Below are 19,135 nucleotides of genomic sequence, written 5' to 3' on the forward strand. Positions count from 1 at the left end.
TGCAATTTAATTTTATGCAATCACATAAATTATTTCAGATTTTTTTGCAAGATCTAACAATATGAAAAAAAAAAATTTTTTTTTTTTATAAATCACATTTTTGGATACACATTAAATATGAAAAAATTCCATCAGTTTGGGAAAATGCGAATTATATTTCGACTCTCATATAAATGAAATTTATTACTGTTTACTAGTTTTAATATTGGAAAATTTTTTGGAAAAAAAAAATTTAAAAACTTGGATGCCAAAATTTTTTTTTTAAAAAATGCCAATTTTTTTGTTTTTTTTTCTGAAAAACTACAGATATATAAAATTTTCGAAATCAATTTTGACAATAAATATGCATTATATAGTACGTGAAAGTAGCACAAAATTAATTGGAGTATGAGATAATTACAATAACTAATAGTCTGCAGTGAAGTAATGAAATACCGATTTTTCTACATACTTAATTATTTTTTATCTGTCATAGGACCCTCTATGGGCCGAAACGAATGTTGCCCCCTAAAATTATTCCTCATAAGGCATACATCCCACTAGTTTATTTCAAAATTGGCGAGTCACACTTCCCTAGTTTCCCTTGTAAGTTGAATTAAATGTTTCAGAACTTCGAGATTGTTTTCCTTTTTTGTATAATTATTTTTTTTAAAATATGAGACATTATTGATTTATAATTTAATTGACCTCATATAAATCTTTTTACTGGCATAGATGACTTTAAATAACATCTATTTTATCCCTCTTCTGTACATAGATTAAAAAATAAATGCATGTATTTTTTTAGAAAAAAAAAAACAACGTAAAGATCGATGCATGCATATATGATTATAAAAGAAATTTTTTTTATCAATTCCTCATAAATATTAACAATTTTTGATAAAAAGGAATTATTTGTGTCTAGAGATGGCACAAAAACTAAATTGTTATTTTCTCCGTTTTTAAAGTTCATTATCTTTACCAATATATTGAGACTAGACCAATATTTTTAGCCAAAACTACGCTGCAAAATTGCACAATAATTTGCTCTTACACCTGCGATTCATACATGTAACTCTATATTATAAACATACATTAATGGAATGGTAAACATTAATGTTAAGATATTTTTCCGAAAATAATTTGTATACATATCTTGTTAAAAAGTCAATAAATAGTTTAACTATAAAGTGGAACCTCAAGTATCCAAATTGTTCGGAATTAAATGTAAATCAGATAATCAAAATATTTGAATTTTTGAAGTAATACATTTCTAAAACGTAACGTGAAAAATCGAGACTTTTGTTAACTGACTTTATTTGGCTTTATATTATAATGACCAATGCGGTTATTTTGATGGCGAAACTTATGCCAGTTTACTTGACATTAATAACTATTTTTCTTTTCTTATCTTCAAAAGTATTAATGAAAAATGTTATTAGGGCATATAATAAATGTGTGAAATTGTATTCCTACCTACACTGAGGGAAAAGAAAGTAGAGTAAATGTCCATATTTTATTTTTTCTTACAGCTAGCATTGAACAGCTCAATTTAAAGTTTACTACTATCAGTGTTCGTGACAGAAGTTTTATAATTTTGAACCCCACAAATAAAACAGGCCAAGACAAATTAGCCATTGTGGAGGACCTTTTGAAGGAACTTACTCGCATTTGCGTTACCTGGTAAGGAAAACCGCAAAAATCTCTCAAGGTAAAGCTAAAAGAAAGGGGATTTTATTCCATGATCGGTCTACTACAGAGGATAATTTGCGTCAGCTTCAAGGAAAGTTTGAGCTGGGAACGTATCGATCAACCATCGCTGGATTCGAACCCGAAGCATCTCATTCAGAAGCTAGCTCCAGAGCCACTGTGGCTCATTGTCTGTTGTATTGAACCAAAGACGCTCTACAATTCGGTATTTTACTTTTCTTTTCCTTTATTGTATTGTTTTTAATCTAGTAATTCCTATGCTTTATTTCCCCCAAGCGACATCGAAAAGAATTCCTTAAGTTACGCATAGCCAATTTACTATACCTAGACATCTCTTTCGGAAGAATGTGGATACCCACTTATTTGGGTATCCAGTATATTGCATCATGCAAAAAACGTATTTTTCTAAACTTTTGATTATTTAACAAGTAAATAATCACTTACGATTAACATAACTTACAGGACACTTATTTAGCAAAAAGAGAAATACGTAAACAGTATGAATACATAATAATGAAATATACTAAATTATTATGGCTGATCATTTTGCATTTTGAATGATATGCTCAATGATTCAAAAGTTAAGAAATCATAAAATTTATAAATGGCCACTTTAACGCATATACTGGAACAAATTTTTAATATTAGCTTTGATTTCCTAGTAAGCTGAAGAAAGCTATGAAATTCAAATAGATTTTCTGCCAATTACAAACTTTTGCAAAAAACATTTCAACAAAAAATCTACATTATAAATTCTTGTAAAAATTACCCTCAAACTGAGTGCATCATCCGTTAAATCCATTTCATTGTAAAATTTTAAACTAATATGACAAGTAAATAGATATGTTAATGACTCTTACATAAATAAATGAGATTTCCTTATGTTTTACGCATTTTAATCATTTCTTGATTGATTCATAAATTGAAAAATAATGTTTTGCTTCAAATTTGCATAGTTAAACAAGCATTTAACCAAGTTGGAAAAATTTTACAGCCTTTCTTTTCAACTTAAAACATTTCCTTAAATTTCTTTTCCTGGAAATATATCAGAATTAGTACTCACGAGTAATATACTATATATATATATATATATATATATATATATATATATATATATATATATATATATATATATATATATATATATATATATATATATATATATATATACACTGGTTATCATAAATTAAGGAAAAATCACAAAAATAGCGATAACTCTTTCAAAAGTAAGCCAAACCGTGCAAAATTTGCATATGTTGTCCACTAAGAGTAGCTGAGTAAAATTGCAATATGCAAATTAGTGGCGCTGCACTCGGCTTACGTCATCTGCCTGGAGCATAAAAGTCCAAGTTTGAGAGAAAGCACACAAATTTTACTGTGATTGCGACATTGAAAATCTGAGATAGCCAATTCGTAATAATGACCTCTAGGCATCATTTGCCTGAAGAACTACGATGGAGAGCCATCGGGAGACTAGAGGCAGGGCAGAGTCAATCAGAAGTGGCCAGATGGCTAAATGTGAGTCCATCTGTGGTTCATAGACTTTGGAGGCAATTTCAAACCACAGATTCGGCATCTAGGAGGTTCAGTCAAGGACGGCCAACTGTTACGACCAGTGCCGATGACCGATATTTGACATTAAGTGCACGCAGGAATAGAACCGCTACTCCGACACATCTTAGATCCTCTCTTGCTGCAGCCACCGGAAGGTTGGTGTCAACGTCAACTGTGCGCAGAAGGCTCCACGAAGGTGGTCTGTATGCGAGACGACCAGCCATTTGCGTGCCGCTCACATCACGCCATAGGAGAGACCGTTTGCAGTGGGCCCGACAACATGTCCACTGGACGTCAGATCAATGAAGGCCTGTTCTCTTTACGGATGAGTCCAGGTTTAGTCTAGAAAGTGACAGTAGACGTTATTTGATATGGAGAGAACCTGGGACCCGTTATCATCCATCAAACATCCGTGAAAGAGATGCATACGGAAGAGGCAGTGTCTGTGTTTGGGGAGGCATATCCTTAGGAGGGCGCACATACCTCCATGTCTTTCCAAGGGGAACCGTGAATGCTCAGGTTTATCGAGACAACATCCTTGATGCTTATGTGCGCCCATATGCCGGGGCAATTGGTGATTGCTTCCTGTTACAGGACGATAATGCAAGACCACACAGAGCTCGCATTGTTGATGATTATCTTCAACAGGAAACAATTACTCGCATGGAGTGGCCAGCTCGATCCCCGGACTTGAATCCTATCGAGCACGTTTGGGATGCTCTAGGGAGGCGTGTATCTGCCATCAATCCGCCCCCTCAGACCCTTGCCACGCTTGCAACTGCTTTACAAGAGCAATGGCTCTCACTTCCTATTGAACTGATAGACCGCATAATTGAAAGCATCACACATCGCTGTTTGTGCTGTATTGCTTCTAGAGGCAATCATATTCCATATTAAAGGTACTTTTTCTATTGCAAACCGATACTTCCAATTTGTTTATTTTATACATGTGCTAATTTCTATACTACTATTAATGTCTGATAATTTCTTTTTATGTTGTTTAATACCTTACTATGTGTTGTATATTGTGGGTAAGTTTCATAAAATTCCATGTGTAATTTCTTGAGTTATCGCGATTTTTGTGAATTTTCCTTAATTTATGATAACCAGTGTATATATATATATATATATATATATATATATATATATATATATATATATATATATATATATATATATATATATCTATATATATCTATATATATCTATATATCTATATATATATATATATATATATATATATATATATATATATATATATACAGTGGAACCCCGATTTTACGTTGTCCGTTTCGTACGTTATTCCGCTTCCTACGTCATTTTCTGCTGATCCGTAAAAATTGCCTATACCGATAATGTTAAAAAATCCCGGATTTTGCGCTACCCCTTTTATGAAAATCCCGCTTGATGCGTTTTTCTACTAACAGATCAAAAAAATTTTTTTATTTTATTCGAAATGGTTTTACTTATTTTTCCGTGCTAGCATACAAAATGAGATTTTCAGTCGGTTTTGTTTGAGTTTGAAAGCTATAGCATTTTTTCTCATTTTCGAAACATTAGTCATCGTGTTCTTTTCTCGAAAGAAGATGTCGAAACGAAAATGCTTTTCTCTGGCCGAAAAGGCTGAAATCATCGAAAAAGCTAAAGAATTTCATGGCACTAAAGTTGATCTTGCTAAATCTTTGGGTATTGCTTATTCAACTTTGCAAATGATTTTAAAGCAAGAAGTTTCAGTAGAACTACACGCTGAAAAACTCGGAAAATATGCCAAGAAGAGAAAAACACTTGAAACATCTCCGTATGATGAGTTAGGAAACATTTTAATGAACTGGTTCAAGGAAGCCAGAGCAACAAAGATTCCTATAAATGGATCCATCCTGAGAGAAAAGGGGCTTGAAATTGCTGAAAGACTTAAACTCCAAGGCTTCAGTGCATCAAATGGCTGGATCGATCGATTTAAAAAAAAGGAACAATGTATGCTTCAAATCTATCCGTTGCGAATCCGATAGTGTGGATATGACAATTGTGTAACAGTGGAAAGAAGAAACTCTGCCAAATTTATTAAAGGGCTGTAATCCAAGTGACATATTTAATGCGGACGAAACGGGATTGATTTTCAACCTATTGCCAAACAAGACATTGACAATTAAAGGTGAAAATTGCCATGGAGGAAAGCTTTCAAAAATGCTCTTTACTGTTTTGCTCTGTGCAAATGCCGATGGAAGTCAAAAGTTAACGCCTCTTGTGATCGGTAGAGCAGAGAAACCACGGTGTTTCAAATATATCAAAAGTTTTCCTACCGATTACACTTCAAAAAAGCATAGATGACGCAAGCACTATTTAAAAATTTTCTTCGAAAACTGGATAAGAAAATGAATTTTCAAAAGCGCAACATAATTTTATTCCTAGACCAATGCACTGCTCATTTAAACCTTAAATTGAAAAACGTGCGAATAGAGTTTTTTCCAGCTAACTGTATGAGCAAACTTCAACCACCGGATTTAGAAATTATACGATCATTTAAAGAGAGTTGCCGGAAGCAACTGGTTAGAAAATCTCTTATGTTTCTTGATTCTGGTGGCTTTCAGGATACTCCTAAGGCGAAAATTATTGTTCTTGGGGCTCTTAATTTGATATCTTTAGCTTGGGACAGTGTCGACCGAAAGTACATTATCAATGGATTCAATAAAGCAGGATTTTCAATATCGGAGGAGAGCGCTGTTGTTTTGGAAGAAGAAGAAGGTAGCGTGCCTGAAGTTGAGGACCTTCCGGAAGTCGATGATGACTGTGACACAGATATCATTACTTCAGAAATCCCTTTCATAAGTGATTTAATGCCTGATTACGACGATAGTGCTGATAACGATGAAGATGCAATAACAGTAGACGTGCCAACAGCTGAACAAGCGATACAAAGCATAAAAACTCTAAAACAATTTTTACTTGCAAATGTAAATCAAGAAGCAAATTTGCAAAAAATTGTTAGTATTGAACGAGCTGTATACGAAATTGTAGCTAGAAACGAAAAGCAAGTTAAGATTACTCATTTTTTCCATTAATTTAACTGGTAGGTGTCAATTTTTAAAAATATGCATAGATTTTTCTTAACCCGATTTTACGTTATTCCGCTTCGAGCGTTTTTTATCGCTAGTCCGACGGAAAACGTAAAATCGGGGTTTCACTGTATATATATATATATTTTTTTTTTTTTTAATATTCTATTTCAATTAAAATTGGTTTCTGAAAGAGGAAGAAAAACTGATGCTTACTTGCATGTTACCCTCTCTCCACACTTGAAAAGCATAAAAAGAAAAAGAGTAAATAAATGTGTGGTAAATAACAGGTAATTATGGTATAACAGGTATCATTGGCCTTTCACTTAACAGTTTAACAATAACAAAATGAATCCTAAGCTTTTCCTCTATGAACCAGAAAAATCGTGGGGGCAAGGGCACAACACTTTAGTGATCAATGGCATAGTTGTGTACATAAGCTGCTCTTATTTCCAAGATAAGCTGGTTCCCATGAATCTGAAGTTGAATGAGCTTCATGCCACCATTGAGGATCGAAACCCATTCTACCTCTCAGTGTTTACAACCACTGAGTCTTAACACGTCTTGACAGTTTAATCACGGCATAGTTTTAACTAAGCAGATTAAACTCTACCAATAGGACATTTTTTAGAGTAATACTGCTATAAAAAGATATATTCAGAAATCGAATCTAGCGCGGAATATAGTTCATAAATTTTGGCAGATATGTGCCAGATACCTTGCCAGTTTATTCTACATTCTCAGAAAATTAAGTTCAATGTTGAACCACAATCCTTACATCTATCACATCTTAATTGCAATAAACGTTAATTTTAATAGCAACGAATTGAAAGAATAACATGGCTAACGAAACGAAACGAGCGCGCGCACGCACGCACGCACGCACGCACGCACGCACGCACGCACGCACGCACACACACACGCACACACACACACACACGCACACACACACACACAGACACACACACACACACACACAGGTACGCAAGAACCAGCAACCGGGGACGTGTGTGCCAGTACCCGCGACCGAGGACCTCCGTTAATAATGGGTGTATTTTGATAAAATTTGGGTATATATATTCTAATACATGGTAGATAATAGTTTGATGCTCAAATTTAAAATATTTTTATTTTTTCGAAGTATGCAATTTTGCAAGGTAAGCGAGGACTTCGATACACAACATACACACTTTACACAGCTAATCGAGGACCTTCAGTAGAAAATATCGCATAGCATGCATTTTTGCTGAATTACTTTGTTCCAAGTCATTTAAATTTTAAAACATCTAGTTAGGAGATGCATATACTTTGTGTTTCACATTTTATTTAAATGTTATTGCAAAAAAAATGTATATATATATTTTTTTATACCTTTTTGTTCCGAGAAATATGACAACTCGAAAGAAAATTAATACCCATACGGCAAAATAGACTTTTAAAAATAGACTTTTTAAAAATTCAATTTTGTCAAAATTTAAGATACTTCCCTTCAACTCTAAAATACCATACTTTTTTTCAATTTTTTTTCATTATTTTGCTTATGTTAGGGCACTAAACTCGGTCGCGGATGAAAGCTCATCCTGATTCAGATCAATAAAAATGAACTTATTTGGGAAGTAAAGGCGGTCGGCGCGCAATTCAGACAACATTGCCAGTACCATTCCTATAAAACTGGAGTTCCTTGCGCATCACGGATATTTTGTTCTCATGATTTCTAGTTTTTTTTTTATTTGCTTATTCTTGCCATTTTTTAAAATATTTAGTTAAGAAGTCTGTTTAATTTTTTATTGATGAAACTTATAACATGTTCATAACTGAAGTTGTTTTCAACTGCAAAGTAGCGAATGAAGAATGAGGAATGCTTAAAGTATCTTAAAGTATCAAGGAAACTCTTAAATATTTTATTAATTCCTTTTCTGAAGGCTGAATATGCGAATGTAACTCTCTTAAAATATAAGATTTTTGTGAATCGGCAACCAAGGTGGTACTGCAAACATATAGAGCAGTGAAAATATTTCTAATAACAAGAGCGATGAACAAAAACTACTTATACATTCATTCAACTGTGTATTTTTGATATACACACCGGCAACTGCGGATTTCTGTAATACACGCCGGCAACTGAGGACTTCTACTATACACCCCGGCAACTGAGGACTTTAAGAATGCATTTTTAAAAAATACAGGAACAAATTTAATGCGATCAATCACAGTGCTATTCTAGCCGAACAAATGCTGTATGAGAGACAAAAATTCTCAGATTAACTGAAAAAATTAATTTTTTTAAAAAAAATTAATTTTTCAGTGATTAGACATTATTTGTGCTATTTTTCTGCTCTGAACTTGTGTTAATCCCGAAACTAACTCAACATATTTCCAACAACAGGTGGACAAATAGATTATACTATCTGGCTAGTCATGAGGGGTTTCTTTCAAATACTTTCGTACAGAATCTGCTTCGAAAACCTATTGTATAGATCTCCTTTAAAAAGTAAATGTATGTTTTAAAATAGGGGTTTCCAACTTACATGAGGCCGGGAGCCGCAATTATAAAGACAAATAAAATGGCGGGCCGCAACTTTATCTAAAGTTTATGTAGGACTATGTCTGAAGGAACATTAAATATTACTGTCAGATTCTTATCAAGTTATGCAAAACAAAAGTATTGAATAACAAATTAAAATAAAAAGAAAATTAAAATAAGATTTAAAAAAATATTTAATTGCGTATTAAATAATTCGGGTTTCGATAACTTTAATGTGCACCTATGTATTAAATAATTAATGTGCAACAGATATCGAATTGTTTAAATATAAAACTTTAAGAAGGTTGGTATTAAATCTTACATAGTAGCACACAAAACGTTCAATGAGAAAATTGAGGTTTGTCTGCTGCAACCACCAGAGAATAGATATTTACACTTTAAATTTAAAATTTACAAATGTGTGTGTAAATATTTTCGTCCAAAATGAGTGGTTTCAAAAAGTTAAATCGGAGAATTTCTTCGAGAAAATTTCTGATACACACATGCTAAATTACATTCACAAAATACAAAAAAAATGAAATAAAAAAAAGCAACATACACGATTATTCTTGTATTTCAATAAATATTTTATTGAATGGAAAAACCAGTGAAATAAATTTTTTTGCACCGTTGGTATGTTATATTTCACAGAAACGAAGAAATTAGGTGTTTATTAACGAGAAAAGTATTTTAAACCCAAACATATTTCTTACGAAAATTGTCCGCAAAAAAATGGCAACTAATATATTTCAGTTCACGGGCCACAAAAAAAGCTTCGCAGGCCGGATGCGGCCCCCGGGCAGCCAGTTGGAAACCACTGTTTTAAAAGCAATGAACTAATGAACGAGAAGTTAAAAAACTAAATATAAATAAATGATATTTTCAGACATATTTTTGAATTTTCTAAGAATTATTAAAAAAAATTTGAAGTAAATTCAGATTGAAATATAACAATTTTAAAATCAGATATTTTAAGAACGTGCATTGAGTTCGCTAACATGGTATTTCGGAGGGACACTATTAAGAAAATTTCAGTAGATCTCATAATTAGCTAAATATACTTTACAGGAAGCACTAAATTTACTTTTTTTTATCATGCTTGAGTTAGAACAATTTAGATTCTGATTTAGAAATTTAAGCGAAAATCAGTATTTAATTAATATTTATGATACATTCATCCATAATGAATTTAAACCTAAAATTGAAATTTTTTATGGATGATCCACTTATTTCAATTTATTTTAAAAACTACATTCATTAACGGTTGATTCGACGATTAAATTATAACTTTCTAGCGATGCGATTAGAACATTCTATTTAGTTTTTAACTATTATCTAAGTTGCGCATTGCGACTCAACTTAGTGAATTTATTTAACGGAATTAGTTATAAAAATATGTTCAAGAAAATTTGCGGTCTCCCTAATTCGTTCGAAGATATACATATAGTCTTTCTATTTATTTATTTTCAAATTGATTTAATATTAAACTGATCGCTTAGTCTTTCATTAGCTTAATCACAGATTCACTCCCTTGCCCAGTACGAGCCACTGACCCCTCTCCTATTCAGAAATACATTGATTCCGTCACGGATTTATAGCCGTATTGCAAATTTACCAATTCATCTAATCACTCATTCATTAATTCATTTCCTATATTCCTAAATTATAGTAATTAGTTTATTTATTCTTATTGATCAATCACTTACTAATACAAAATGCCTCTTGTTAAATAACTTTCGACTGAAAGAAATGGTGTTATATTAGGGAATCAAGGATCATTAGAAATCAATATTGTTATTATAAATCGTACAAATACCTAAAAACTTTTGCGATTTTTCCACATGAGACAATATAATTTTTAATCCAAATATTGATTATTAACCGAATTCAAAATGAGAAAGAACTTTTACAGCCCGGAATACTCCAAGAGTATACGTACTAAAGAGTATGTATACATGCGAATACATTACGTAATAGTCTAACGTATTAAAATCCATTCTTTGTGATTTTGGGCTGCTAGAGAGAGAAAATTTTGATATCGTAAGCAGTGAAGGGAGAATCACGCGATTTCCGTCCTTAAGGGGTTAAAAACAATATAAGAGAAGATCTCACTAATTTGATCGTTCAATAGTTTGTTGTTTTTTAACTTTAGAGAATTACATACCAATTTTTTGTAAACATTTCTAAAATTGTCTTATAAAATTATCCAAAATATAAAAAGTATTTTAATAATCCTCATGTAACTATAATTATTTTCATCTTATTAGTCAGTGTAATATATAGATAGCGAAAAACTCACAAAGATCATGAAAATTTAAAATTTTAGCTAATTATTATATTACAGCAAGATCTTACGACTTTAACCAGGTCTTTTTTAGCAATAGTATGTGAACAAATATCAAGCAAAAGAGATTGAAGGATTAATAAATAAATTAAAATAAAAATATGAAATAAAACGATAAATTATGTTAATACTAAATTCATTCAAGAATTTAATTTAGGAATGCAGATGGGACATCGGCGTCTCTTACGTATATATATTTTTAACGCTTTAATTACGATCAAAAATATATTTTGGTATTTTTTAAGTATAAAAAACAGTTTAATAGTTTCTAAAAAAAATAAGTAAGTTTACCGGATTTATATTTGGTTAAAAATATAAAATCCAAAAAAAGTTACCTGACATTTTTTTTATTCATATTCAAAAATTTATGGATTATTAATTTTGCAAAGAAAAAAAATTTCTACAATGGTTATCTGTTTATCTTAGATATAATGACTTTAATTCAGTACAAAATTGAAAAATTATTGTTTGGAAGATGAGCCATGTTCGGAAGATTTTTCCTTTAAGACAGAAAAAGCTACTGGTGTTTTATGCTGTTTTTTACAACCAAATATTATTAAAAGGCTAAAAGGCACGATATTATAATGCTCACTTATTTTGTCCTAAATTAATACAAAATAATGAAAAAATTATGAAATAAATAAGTCCGGCTCAAAAGAAAAATATGGTTATCTTATTGTAGTTTAAAATATGATAATTTCGTTGAGGGAAAAGTTTTAGCATTTTACTTGATGTATTGTACGTTCTTTTTTATTTAAATTTTTTCTCAGGGTTTTCAAATTTTCTTCATATGCTTTACATTATATAAACATCTTTTTTTTTTTTTTAACAGTAGCTGCTAAATAATTCCTGATTATTGGAATGTAAAAACATTTGAATTTTTGCTTCCTTAGAATGTGAAACTCAAGCCTTTATACATGCTTCAAAGTTTGGTTGAAAGTGCAAATTTCTGTGAGATTATTTGCAACTTTTTTTTTTTTAGAAATTTTATATTATTTTAATTAAAAATGATTTTTATTCAAAATACATGATATGATAATATGATTCAAAATAATATGAATATGATATAATACTTTTGATTAGAGAATGCAAATTTAGAGACAAAAATACTAAATTTCATTTCGTGCATTGCCTTGCGTATAGTGGAAATTTTTTTTTAATTACTTCATAAGGATCTATATTTTATTTCATTCTGAAAATTTTTTTTTATTTCCTTATAAATAAAACACTATTTATAAGATAAGATATAAATAAAATAAAATAAAAGATATTTTAACAAATAAGATAATTAAACCAGTAAGATAAGCCTAATTATTGCAGAAAGGTCACTGTCCTTATACTATTTATGGGCTTGACCCTTCCTTTTGACGGTTCATTTTGAAAAGGGAGGGAAGTCTCTCCCCCACTATGCTTTGGTGTAAAGAAAGGCTGGTGCCGGATGGTCACGTAAAATGGGCCCTGCCTAATTCGTGAAAAGATGATTCCCAGAAATTCCCACTCTTTCTGCTTTCCCGCGCTTTTGCAGAATAAGAACACATGTAATGCTCCCTTTGAAAAGTGATTTTTATTTTGAGGGAATTCTGTTGTACTTTCTTACTACTTAAAACTGTGTAAATAAATATATATAAATATATATATATATATATATATATATATATATATATATATATATATATATATATATATATATATATATATATATATATATATATATATATATATATATATATATATATATATATATATATATATATATATATATATATTTATTATGTTGGGAAGTTAGGAAAATCATTTGCACTGATTTTTTTGCTCGAATGTTGAATGCATTATTTGAACGCCACAATAAGAACAAAAATAAAATAATAAGCAACTTCTAGCTTATGTAACAAATAGAGATTTTAAATTTAAATATAATAAATGAAATGTCAATTTAACTGCTTTAAAAATAAATTGAACTGTAAAAAGGACTCGAAACTGTATTCGAAATTTACAAAATAACCAGGAATGCACAAAATCTGTTTTCAAATACAAGTTGAAAATTGCAATTTTTACTTTGTTTCATTCTAAAAATTTATAAACTTAATAAATTATCAAAAGGAATATTGTTGAGTTACAGAATGTAGTCCGCATAGAATTGGATTGAACGCAAATTTCAAACAATGCCAGAAATTATTGGTGTTAACATATTCCTTTCATTCTTTTTCATTTTTATTTATTTATTTTCATTTTTTTTACATATGTGCCCTTTTAAATTAAAGGGATTTTTTCTTCCTTTTAGATTTATTTATTTGAGCAACAGTGTCCTTGAGGTTTATACATTTTTTTAAAGAATAATTTCAAAATATATGTAATAATTGTTGAAAAGCGCTGTTTATCTATTATTGTCAATGGTTAGGAAGTTTACACAGAGAAATATTTATATTTTTAAGTAAAAATATGGATTTTTTCTCTCATTTTTTAAAATAAAAATAATAGGAAAATTTAAAGCTTTAAAAAAAGAAATCACTTCAAATAGTTTTTACAAGCAGATATAATTTTAAAAGTACAGTGAATAAAATAAAAAAGATTATTTGAAATTGAAAACATTTTCTAATTGAAATGTTTAGAAAACCTTTCTGATACAAAACAGGTTTTTTAATATAGATAGAAACAATTGTTTCTTAACCTTTTTATGCAGATGGGACGTCGGTGTCTACATATATATATATATATATATATATATATATATATATATATATATATATATATATATATATATATATATATATATATATATATATATATATATATATATATATATATAGACGTATTAATTACGAGTAAAAATATATTTTGGTATTTTTTAAGTATAAAAAATAGTCTTGAAGTAACTAAAAAAATCTTTCAGTTAGCAGAATTACATTTGTATAAAAATATAAAATCTTGAAGCGAAGTAGTTTGAAATTTCTTTTTCAAAATTTATCAATAGTTGATTTTGTAAAGTGAAAAAATTTCAACAATGGCGAACTGTTTCTCTTAGATCTAATGACTGCAAATGAGTACAAAATTGAAGAATTATTGTTTGGAAAATGAGCCGCTCTTCGAAAATTTTACCTTTGACGCAGAAAAAGGCTCTGATATTTCATGCTGTTTTTCATAGCCATAAACTATTAAAATGCAAGATATAATATTTTTCACTGATTTCTGATTGTAAATGCAATATATAATATTTTTACTATTTATGTTTAATATTTATACTATAAAAAAGTACAGTTAAGTCAAGTATGTATGTTATGAATTTTTCTTTTATGAATCTAGACAGTGTACGTTATTTCCGATTTTACAGTATATGTTTAGAATTTTTTCTTAAAGATAAAAAATTAATAAATAATCAGAAAAAAAAAAAAAAAAAAAAAGGAGGAAAGAAAAAGAGACGTAAACATTATAAAAAGTTGATTTACCAGCCTTTTTAGACAATGACTGCATAATTACTTCGAATTTACTGCAGCACAGCTATATATTTTAAGTTTTTTTTCTTTTTTTTTAGATTTATAATTTTAAAGTTGTATTTTAATTTCACTTAAACTACAGTAATTTTGGTGAAAAGAGCTAAAAGTTCTTTTTTTTTTAAAATAAATTACTGATAAATTATTTCACATTAGCTGCTAAATAAATGCTCTGTTTTTACAGTTAAGATTGCAATACAAAAAATCTGCAGTTAACTTCAGAAAAACAACTTAACAACTTCAGTTCTGTAGAAAAACTGCAGTGTATTTTTAAATAGGTCCCCCTTTGCTTAAGGTGTTAGAAATCAGAATTCGTCGAAAAAAAGGATATGTTTATTCAGAGAAGATACGGTTTTGTATCTGATTTCATAACTTGCTATATCGTTTGCATTAATTAAACAACATATTTTAGATCACTTCCTGAAACCATTAAGATTAAATCCTTGAAATAGAAGACCTGATCAAAAAGTATTCAGGTGGTCCGTTTATTTTTTTGTGCTCACAATACAATATTATAATTCATAAATCAAAGCCTCTAAGATGGTTATTAAATGGTAATTTGGTAATGGTTATTGAATAGTTAGGAAACATAAAAAAATAATTAAATAATTACTTTTTTCAATAAAATTTATTTTTTCTCGACAATTTTTTAAAAAAACTATTCGCACTTTGTTTATCACGCGAAAAAAAAAACATTCGAAAAATAGCGGTTGCCGATTTTTGTCAGACAAATATTTCTTTTTCTTTTGTATAATTATCTACAAATTGATTCAATTGATTAACTCATTCAGTGATTAACTTATTCATTGATTTGCTCATTCACAATTTAGTCTAGTTGCTTATTCACTGATTCTCCGACTCATAATATACCAATTATTTTCCAAATTCTAAGATTCATAACTGAATTGCAGATTTACAAATTCACTTGACCAATCATTCATTAATTTGGTTCTTATATTCCCAGATACTACTAATTAGTGTGGTAATTCTGATTTCTTAATAGTTTACGTCTGAAATATATAGCGTTCTGCAAGGAATTAAATCTAATTACAAATCAATTCAGTTACTATATCAAAATTCATCGTACAAACTTTTAACGTTCTTAAATATTATAAGACAATATAATTCTGATGGTAAAGTATTTGGAATTTTTGTATTTTTGGAATTTTTTAATCACACCATAAGAGAAGATATTACTAACTTTGTAGATCTATAAATTATGGTGCTAAATTTTAGAGAATCGCATACTAAAATATTAGAAAGTTATTAAGTTAGATACTGTTTAAAGTGGAAAAGTATAATAATTTGAGTTTATAATAAATAAATAATAATGAGTTTTTTAAATTCAGTCTTAAAATAAGTTTCACTGCATTAATAAATAGGATTAGAATGATTTAATTGTGTTAATTGTATTTCAAAGAAATTATTTAACACTGTTTCTAACAAGATTTTCAGTTCTGGGAAACAGTATTTAAAATACATTTTTTAAAAAAAATATTTATTCATTCAAATGCTTTCTTTCTAAAAAGAAAACCCACCTGAGGGATTTTTCTGGATTGCTAAAATCAGAACAAACATCCTTACTTCTGATAAAGTTTTAAATGTCATTAGATTACATCCGAATTTTTGCTTTAAAGTAACTTTGTCACTCAAGTAAGGTTTCTTAAATAATTCTCTTGATTATTACGCTTACATACATCATAAAATAATTTTTTTATTACTCTGGAACGATTAACGAGGTCAAATTTTTACTCAATAAGTCGTAACTGTTTTTCAAAGGTGAAATTTTTACGCATGACAACAGTAATTTAAAAATTTCTATTTTGTAGGGCATCTGATGCAGATTAACCAAGTCAATCCTTCGATATTTCTGATACACTCATGAAAAACACAACTCAGGATGTCCTATAAAAATATTTTTCATGCAGAAAATAATAATAAACTCAAAGATTTAAACTATAAAGCACCTGTAAAACCCATTTTTTATTGTAGCTTACTTTCCCCAAACCGTAAATATATAAAAGTGCAATACATATATAAAAGTAAAATGAATAAATGTATTATATTTTCAGACGTCATAAATGATAAATTTTTATTTATCATCGAGTTTTAGTTGATAACTAGAATTCACATCTGTGTAGACTAAACAATTGATATGGCACAAGCTTGCTCGAAAACATTTTTTTAATAGATTTGCTTTTAATTGTACAAAATGCTTTATAAAATTTTTAAAAGTTGAAAATTTAGCGAAACTAAAATGAAATTTTTTAAATTTAAATATTATTTTAAATTAGTATTATGTATATTAATTTAAACAAATTGTAGAATTATAATTAAAGCAAAAAATGTTCCGAGCTAAACAAAAATGTTTGTTTCTTACTTTTTGAAGGGGAAATATTTTTTTTAAAAATTCAAGGGAACAAATAGTAATTGTAACTCAAATTGTAAAGGTATTTTCCTCAGTGAATGTTATACAATTACCTCCTTGCAAATTACTTTATTGTAAATAAAAAAAAGAGAAATTTTTTTGGAATTTTATAATTTATTATTTTACGTGGAAAATAAATTACTAAAATTTTAATTAAGTAATAAATCTACAAGGATTTTAGACTGAAAAGAATGCTGACGACCCACCCTCGGAAGAAACACTTGACCGGCTCTAATCGGCGCTCACAAGTAACACATTTAAAAAAAACCGCGAACTCCTCGCTCCTTCCTGCCGCATTGCGAGATCAAACACATAGTGAGTTTTAAACGAATCCACTATTCTGAAAGCTAAACAGTGTGAACTCCAAGACCTACTTCAAAAGATTTCATTTTTTCAAAAACTTTTTTTTTAATATTTTCAATTAATTCATACTCCAAAGCCATAGAGAATAGCATTAATATTTATGGCAGTCGTTTTTTCCACGGTTATTTACAGCGGGATGACAACATAATAGAGAAAAAAAAATTTATTTGTTTCCTCAGATCTTCAAAAAAGCTAAGAATCCACTATATTTCTTAAGATTTTTGAAATTTCATAATCATCTCATAATTTTAATAATAATTAATATATCATAATCAACTACAATAATCAATAAAAAATCATAATCATTAGCAAATATTCATTTTTTAATTAATTAAAAAAAGTAGAATACTTAGCTTTCTTTGTCGATTCTTTTTAAATTTCAAGTAGTGATATCATTTGGTAACACCATAAAACAAAAGCAACAACAACTTTAATTATGTTCCTAACATGATTTAATTTTTTTTATATTGCTTTGGATTTTTTCGAAGAAAAATCGAAATTCATTTTTAAAAAATTGCGGTGATTTATTTTGATGCTTGCAGATTTTTTAGTATATGCAAATTTTATAATATTTATCAAATCAATTAACATTTTTTCAAGGAGTTGTACCCCCCTAACGTAAAGCACCGATAATTCTTGGCAAATTTTCTGCGTATTCTCACTATTTATATTATTTATTTTTATCTCAATTATAACTCATTTTTTGTATGTTATGTAAATCGTATTCATGTTAATCTTATGTTAACTTCAGTCACTTTGCCAGCATTCTTCTAGAAAATATTATTATATTTTTTGATATATTGAAAATATTCTTCAGACATATTTATAGTATTCCTTGTATATATTTATTTATACTATGTTTCAACTTTTGTTTATTATTTTAACAACATTGTGTCTTTCCATCGTCCCGTAACGGATTTATTATGGAATTCTTAATTGTGATTTAAGTTCGATATTGAAAAATATCTCCTAAAATATTAAAACCAATTTTGTCATGATTTTTTTAAATTCGATTATCATACCTTTTCTAAATTGATGATTTCAAATATACCAAGAAATGGATAAAAATGTAATATTTTGCACGTTTTGCATATAAGCACGTTATTTTGATTTTTGGTCATGCAGTCACATTGTAATTAGCGATACTATTTCGAACTTTTTATTAAAATCTTGTCTACTTTTTCAAAGAAATTTTAAACAAACTCAAAATTGTTTAGCATCATACTTATTGAAAGTTTTGAACTCAAAAGATTTAATTCTTTGTTTCAATTTGCAAAACTCAAAACTCACAACACTTTTTTTTTATATATATTGAACTATGAGAAGAATTCATGTGCTAAACATTAAACTTGTTTATATTATAAAAAATTTTTGGCGAAATTTTTCTAAATTTGCGTTTTTGTGAAAATCCTTCTGAGTCTTACCTGTATGATAAAAGTTCTGGCATCTTTTTATTTCAGTAGAGAAATGAAATTTAAGAATGCGACTTAATTTAAATTTCATTACTCAGAAACGATTCAGCCGATTTTGCTCATAATTTCGCATTTTATGAATAATAGTAACGTACTTTGAAATGATGTACAAATGTGTGTACATTATGATTTAAACAAATTTGACCGTCAATAATAGCTAGTTCATGAGATATGACATACTATGCAGAAAGGAAAATTAACATCAAAGTACTTAAATTTT

At 28.9% G+C, this 19,135-nt stretch overlaps 1 protein-coding gene across 1 annotated transcript in view; it reads left to right on the plus strand.

Annotated features, from left to right (window-relative positions):
* The window catches only part of LOC107442533 (uncharacterized), a 41,302-nt gene that overhangs the window by 13,410 nt on the left and 8,757 nt on the right, over positions 1–19,135 (plus strand). The window contains exon 2 of the transcript XR_001583881.5: positions 1,512–1,894. The gene's annotated coding sequence lies outside the window, so the exon portion shown is untranslated. The remainder of the gene's footprint in view (positions 1–1,511; positions 1,895–19,135) is intronic.

Source organism: Parasteatoda tepidariorum, chromosome 8 (genome assembly GCF_982258835.1).
Source record: "Parasteatoda tepidariorum strain Cologne lab strain chromosome 8, Ptep-v5.0, whole genome shotgun sequence".
Taxonomy (NCBI): Eukaryota; Metazoa; Arthropoda; class Arachnida; order Araneae; family Theridiidae; genus Parasteatoda; species Parasteatoda tepidariorum.